The sequence below is a fragment of the Oncorhynchus nerka genome, linkage group LG9a, assembly GCF_034236695.1.
Source record: "Oncorhynchus nerka isolate Pitt River linkage group LG9a, Oner_Uvic_2.0, whole genome shotgun sequence".
NCBI classification, from domain to species: domain Eukaryota; kingdom Metazoa; phylum Chordata; class Actinopteri; order Salmoniformes; family Salmonidae; genus Oncorhynchus; species Oncorhynchus nerka.
In genome coordinates this window covers 43505720-43513016 of record NC_088404.1, presented here as the reverse complement: position 1 = coordinate 43513016, position 7297 = coordinate 43505720, and the positions used below count along the sequence as shown (strand labels likewise).

The following is a 7297-nucleotide window of genomic DNA, read 5'->3' as shown; positions in this document are numbered from 1 at the left end:
CTCTGTCTTAAAGCTGACATCTTCCTCCATAATATAGTCATATGAATGAGTGAGCCATACAGTGTTTACAACATTGTAAAGTATTGAGGGAATGGGGTTGGCTATGGAGCAGGAACTCGGGACAGGAATGTCATACAGGAAGTCATGCCTGTGTTTGATGTGTACTGCTACAGAAAGATCATTCCTGGAGCCCCTCTGGGGGGAGGTGGGGCAGTTGGTTCTCAGCTCAAGGTGATGATTGGAAGAGTGGCCCAACTGTACATCCCAGGGCTCATGCCTCAGTGTCGTGTTCAGCCAGAACACTGGGCAGAGTCTGGTAAATGACACCATAGTCCCTATTTAGTGTATTATGGGCCCTGGTCTAAGGTAGTGCACTTTTAAAGGGAATAGAATGCCCTTTTGAATGCATACTGGGCCTATAGCTAGCAGGACATTGATATGAGTGGTGAGATGCCCAGGGACAAGGCCAATGTTATAGGGGAAGTAATGAGAGACCGGTGTCTTTAGTAATCGGGGTGGTCCGTGAGATACAGTAAGAACAATGGGGCACTGGTCTCACCCTAAGAGGAACTAATATCACATCCTCTCCCCAATCTGTAACTGTCATTCCTGGTAAACTTGTCTCCATCTCTATTGTTAGATACTGTACCCTCAACCCGTTATGGTACTTGGCATATGAACCACTAAAGACATGTTACCGGAGCCTTTAAATCTAATAAACCAATTGACATTTTCACTGATTTGTGGAAGCTGCATCTGACTGGATTACCTTACAAACTGGAAAGAGTTTTAAGAAATCCCATCACACGTACAAAGGATGTAATAATACTCCCACTTGGGGCATAGTTCTGTGTTTTGAAGAGGTCCAGGAAATGGGGAGAGACACCGATGTGGGGAGAGGTCAGGGGACTTGCTGATACACAAATTAACAAACTCCCTTTAGAGGTAGCAGTTGTGTAACATCCCTAGTTTGTCCCAGATCTCAACAGCTGTGGAAGATCAGTGGACTTCGCTCCTCAAAGCTAACAATGTTAAGGGCAATACAGAATTCCCTTATTGAAATGTCATACCAAGACTGATTAGAGTTTCCCCCCTTCATTTCTAATGACAAGTACTGTAGGTATGCAAATATGTATAAAATTATTTTGCCCATTTAAAGAAAATACGTTTGAGACGCAGAGCGCCACTGTTTGATACAAGACCACGCCCCTTCGAATGACGAAGGTTCCCGTTACCTCTGCCTCTCTCCCTCCCTGCCGGCCTCTCCATAGAGGATGTGTCTGGGAGAGTGAGAGGGGAAGACCGTCAGTAGAATGGATATGTGCCTTCTCTCCTTTCTCTCTCTGTGGTGTTCTGGTCCTATGTGTAGGGCTCTCTGTGGTGTTCTGGTCCTATGTGTAGGGCTCTCTGTGGTGTTCTGGTCCTATGTGTAGGGCTCGTGGTGTTCTGGTCCTATGTGTAGGGCTCGTGGTGTTCTGGTCCTATGTGTAGGGCTCTCGGTGGTGTTCTGGTCCTATGTGTAGGGCTCTCGGTGGTGTTCTGGTCCTATGTGTAGGGCTCTCGGTGGTGTTCTGGTCCTATGTGTAGGGCTCTCAGTGGTGTTCTGGTCCTATGTGTAGGGCTCTCGGTGGTGTTCTGGTCCTATGTGTAGGGCTCTCTTGGTGGTGGATGGGTGGACCACTGAACTTATGGCAGACAGAGACAAGAATGGTGGTGACAAACCTGAAGGTACAGATGTCTACATGCTCACGTTCAAATCACTAACAACCACCACCACAGACTGTACCAGCTGACTCACACCAACACCCACTTCTCACAACAGAGAAAACAATACATGGCTTTAATGTGTTTGAGTTGGCTGTAAATGTACATGCATCTAATTCTCTTACCCTCACCGACTGGAATTATTTCTGTGTTAGACAAGGGAAGCTTATTCTAAGTGTTTCTCTGACAGCATCTCCAGCTTGCCTATATTTAGACTTCCATAGGTTTATTGTGCCGCAGAATTGATGATGTCATGCTTGGTCATATTTAATGCTCATGGCCACCACTGAGACAGACGGTGCTGTTTGTCTAAATGGCACATACACACACACACATAAACACATCGTGCTGCTCCCCATTGACTCATAATTGCTCATGACCACACGCTCATACACACACACACATCATGCTGCTCCCCATTGACTCATAATTGCTCATGACCACACACTCATACAAGCAAAACAACAAAACTGATATCTTTCCAGAAGTACTGACAGACGTATACTTTTAATGTGGATCCTGTCACATATATTGTTTGATTGAATATCGGGTGAATTGAGCTTGTTTACATCTGATTGACAGATGCTGCAGCAGCGCTCTGAGGTGTGGCCAGAGGTGTGGAGGACAGAGAGCTTGGCCTGGGACACTGCCCTGAAGTGGGTATTGGGTGTGTTCTGTTGCCCTGAGCATTTGGAGAGGTTGGGACAGTACCGCAAAAGGGAATGTCTGAGGACCTCATCCATCCACTCCAGACTCAAGGTATCATGTAATTACAAACACACCTGCTCTCACTGGAAGCAATTGTCATTTCCCATGTGAAATCCGCTCTCTCCACTGGCTTCCAGTTGAAGCTCGCATCCGCTACAAGACCATGGTGCTTGCCTACGGAGCTGTGAGGGGAACGGCACCTCAGTACCTCCAGGCTCTGATCAGGCCCTACACCCAAACAAGGGCACTGCGTTCATCCACCTCTGGCCTGCTCGCCTCCCTACCACTGAGGAAGTACAGTTCCCGCGCAGCCCAGTCAAAACTGTTCGCTGCTCTGGCCCCCCAATGGTGGAACAAACTCCCTCACGACGCCAGGACAGCGGAGTCAATCACCACCTTCCGGAGACACCTGAAACCCCACCTCTTTCAGGAATACCTAGGATAGGATAAAGTAATCCTTCTCACCCCCTTAAAAGATTTAGATGCACTATTGTAAAGTGGCTGTTCCACTGGATGTCTTAAGGTGAACGCACCAATTTGTAAGTCGCTCTGGATAAGAGCGTCTGCTAAATGACTTAAATGTAAAATGTAAATGTAAATTATATAGACTTGAGGGAGAAATTGATACCATTCCCCAGATCTGTGCCTCGACACAATCTCGGATCTCTACAGACAATTATTTTGACCTCACGGCTTGGTTTTTGCTCTGACATGCACTGTCAACTATGGGACCTTATATAGACAGGTGTGCCTTTCCAAATCATGTCCAATAAATTGAATTTACCACAAGTGCACTCCAATCAAGTTGTCGAAACATCTCAAGGATGATCAATGGAAACAGGATGCACCAGAGCTCAAATCGTAGTCTCATAGCAAAGGGTCTGAATAAATAAGGTATTTCAGTTGTTTATTTTTAATACATTTGCAAAAATTTATAAAAATCTTTCACTTTGTCATTATAAGGTATTGTGTGTATATTGATGAGGGAAAAATGTATTTAATCCATTTTAGAATAAGGCTGTAATGTAAAACAAATTAGGGAAAAAGTCAAGGGGTCTGAATACTTACCGAATGCAGTGTATGTACACTTGTTTAATACAGTGAGAATCAGAGAGAGGGTTGAGCCCACATTGCTAACTGGAGTTTGTATTGTGTAGGAGAAAAGAGTCTGGGTGGAGTTTGTATTGTGTAGGAGAAAAGAGTCTGGGTGGAGTTTGTATTGTGTAGGAGAAAAGTGTCTGGGTGGAGTTTGTATTGTGTAGGAGAAAAGTGTCTGGGTGGAGTTTGTATTGTGTAGGAGAAAAGTGTCTGGGTGGATGCACAAGCCCTGGAGGTTGAGCTGACAGACTGGCAGAGAGAGCAGGAACCAGACACTGACCATGAGGGCTTTTACCATACCAGCCTGCCAACCATCATCACACAGGTTAACAAACATACAATCTACATTAAGGCTGCTTTAAAATGGTCAGTATATAAAATGTTTGCAATGTGGTTGTGGTAAATGTTATTTTAATGCACATACTTGAGTTGTGTTGGTGATATGTTGTGGAGGGTTTTGAGGCCTGTGAGTTGTGATGTTCTGTTTGTGTCATTGTTGTGTTAGATGCTGGAGGGGAATGCGCGGGTCTCTCTGATGATCAGTGAATCACTTTAGGATCAGACCACACAGGTGGGGCTCTATGAGATGGAGAACCTCAATAGGTGGGTCTGTTTTTTTGTGTGTGTATGTGCCTAATGTGGCTGTGTATGTATGAGAATGGTGTAGAGAATTTGTGATACTTTTCCTATAACCTATATATCACCTATAATATTTGCTTGTGCGTGTAATCACTGGATCCGCTTTCTCTCTACATCAGTCTCCATGTCCAAGTCTCTCATTTCGTCTCCCTCTGTTTCCAGTTTCCGGGAGATGCCTGTTGAATTTGGGAAGGAGCATCGCTGGGATCAAAGCACAAATAACAAGTTCCACCTCTATCTACTGGCCTCTAAGAGACTGCATCATCCTCATCCTCTATCAACCCCTGGCTGCTCTGGACCGGGTTGTGAGGATGGCCTGGCGATAGGCCAACTACTGCTGGAGCTCCAGCCCTTCCTGCAGGGACTCCTGTCTCGCTCCTGACTGGCCCAGGGATACATCACGCTCACTTCGAAGTTATGTGGCGTCCTGGAGCGCCATATTGAGATGTATAGTTGTGTTCGCCCACCCTGCCATCACCTTTTGACAATCATATTAGTCTGTAGCTGACTTATACCAGTGTCCTGAGTAGCGTTTGCAGCCAGTGGCTGATGGTGGTGGAGTATGTGAGGGTGTTGATGCAGAAGAGGCTGGTGTGTTGTAATATGCAGAGGAGCGACGCGAGCTGGCCCAGAGAATGGCACTGGATGCCCAGTATCTGAGGGATCTCTTCCAGGGCCTGGTTGTAAGGATACACTTGAGTTTAGGTCCACACCATACCCAACATACACCTCAAACCACACCCTCCTTTGTTTTAATTCACTGCACCATTTTATGTACAGTTTCCATTTTCACATAAATACAAACACACTGTACACTAGCAGTCAAAAGTTTGGACACCAACTAATTCAAGGATTTTTCTTTATTTTTACTATTTTATACATTGTAGAATAATAGTGAAGACATAAACTATGAAATAACACATGGAATCATGTAGTAACCAGAAAAGTGTTAATCAAATCAAAATATATTTTATATTTGATATTCTTCAAACAGCAACCCTTTGCCTTGATGACAGTTTTGCACACTCTTGGCATCCATCTTCTCTGACACCCTGGTGCCTATTCCTAGCATGCCATTCTGTCTGCCTACTGCCATCTGTGCCTGACTACCAATTTGCACCTTTTAAATTCACTAATCACACACACAAGCTTGCGGTTTATAAGTTATCTAAAACTTGAAATGAACAGTAATACAATTAAAATGTGTGAAATTCATGACTTCTTTATTGGAATAATATGTTGATGAATCTGATAACTTTAAGTGTTTGATCACTGCCAGAAAGAAATACAGGTAACAAAATAAATACTTCATTAAATGGGGGATACAAAGTCTATTGAAAGCAGGTTCTTCCATACAGTTGTTTCTGAGTTAATTAAGAAATTAACATCCCATCATGCTTAAGGTCATTTATAAAAATGCCAAGTTGTGCATTATTTTGCCTACCATGGCTAGAAGAGATCTCAATGAATTGACTTTGAAAAAGGGGTCCCAAAGGTACATAGGAGACAGCATTTCCCACCACCTTCAACAAAACACCCAATTATGGAATTTTTCATGGAGGAATGGTGTCGCATCCCTCCAATAGAGTTCCAGACACTTGTAGAATCTATGCCAAGATGCATTGAAGCTGTTCTGGTGGCCCAACACCCTATTAAAGAGAAAGGAAAGGGGGTACCTAGACAGTTGTACAACTGAAATTAAGACACTGTTGGTGTTTTTTAAATTTATTTTGGCATTTCCTTGGAGCAGTTATCTCGATCGTTAACTACAGCTAAGCATTAATGTCATTGTTGCCTTTCCACCAGCACTGTACTGTAGATGGCCTAAATACTGTACATCTGCAACGTAGGAAAGATGGGATTCCCCGATATTAAACATAAGGCATTGCATCTCAGTGCTAGAGGCGTCCCTACAGACCCTGGTTCGATTCCAGGCTGTATCACAACTGGCCGTAATTGGGGGAGTCTCATAGGGCGGAGCACAATTGGCCCAGCGTTGTTAGGGTTTGCCCGGGGTAGGTCGTCATTGTAAATAAGAGTTGTTTTCTTAACTGACTTGCCTAGTTAAATACAAATAACATTTTAAATTTGGTCTAGGTAAGTGTGTAAGAGGCAGAGGGCTGTGCCCACTAGTTCCACGGTGTAAACCCAGCTGGTGGAGTCAGAGCAGTTGTGGAGCTATTTTTACTTTGTCATGCTCTTATTTGTATGTTTACATTCCTATTATTACGTGAAATTATTCCAACACAGCCACACAATAAGTTATATCTGTCTGTATCCATCCAGGTGTTCAGTTTGGTAAACTGCAATGTTGAAGCAGGTCTTTGAACAAGTGAGTGGAATCATGTAAATAAAGCATTAATTTTAGTTGAAAAATATTAGCAAACCCTCAATGACTACAGGGTTGCTAGTTGCTAAGACGTGTATATCTGTAGGTGCTGGATGCCAACTGCATAAGGGGAGAAGCTTTTCGAGCTGAAAGACGATGGCCAGAGTTTACCCATGATGTTGCACAACGATTTAAGTCAAGTCATCGTTTTAGTCAAAGTATGATATATTTGGGCTTGAAGTGACAAATCCCGAGCTGCCCACTTTTTGCAAATCTGCGTGAATACGGTGTCTTTTCCTATGTTATGATGTAGACATTATTTTCAGCCTACGTTTCGTTTCAGGGCTGGTTTTTGTTTAAATGTTACCACTCACCAGCATGGCATTGTTTATTAATCAGAACAAGCTACAAAGTTATTCCTCTTTGCGAATGAGAGGAGCTGAACAGCCTTCTTATCACTTGCCGCCATGGAGCAAATTAAAATGGTGGGGTGCAAACATGTTTTTGCACCTTCACTTTTTTTTTACCAGAAAATTATCATAATCCATTGTATAATTTGTACATTTTCACTTATTTTTTAGCTAGTCTGTGTAAAAAAAATATATATATATGTCTCTGAACCATTTCATAATTGGTATAATTGCGTGATATGATAGCACTTTCCAAACCCCCTCGCTCCAAGATGAATGGTTTTGACCACTAAAGTTTTGCGTCACTAAACGCTACACTGCTCAAATCCAATTTTATTGGTCACATACA

The 7297-nt window shown here is 43.3% G+C and overlaps 1 long non-coding RNA gene across 1 annotated transcript; it reads left to right on the top strand.

The window, feature by feature from the left end:
* Nucleotides 1-2962: 2962 nt before the first annotated feature.
* Nucleotides 2963-5424, top strand: LOC135573276 (uncharacterized). The gene is made up of 2 exons (XR_010464640.1): nucleotides 2963-4173; nucleotides 4372-5424. It is a non-coding gene; the product is annotated as an uncharacterized LOC135573276 (long non-coding RNA).
* The last annotated feature ends 1873 nt before the right edge of the window (nucleotides 5425-7297 follow it).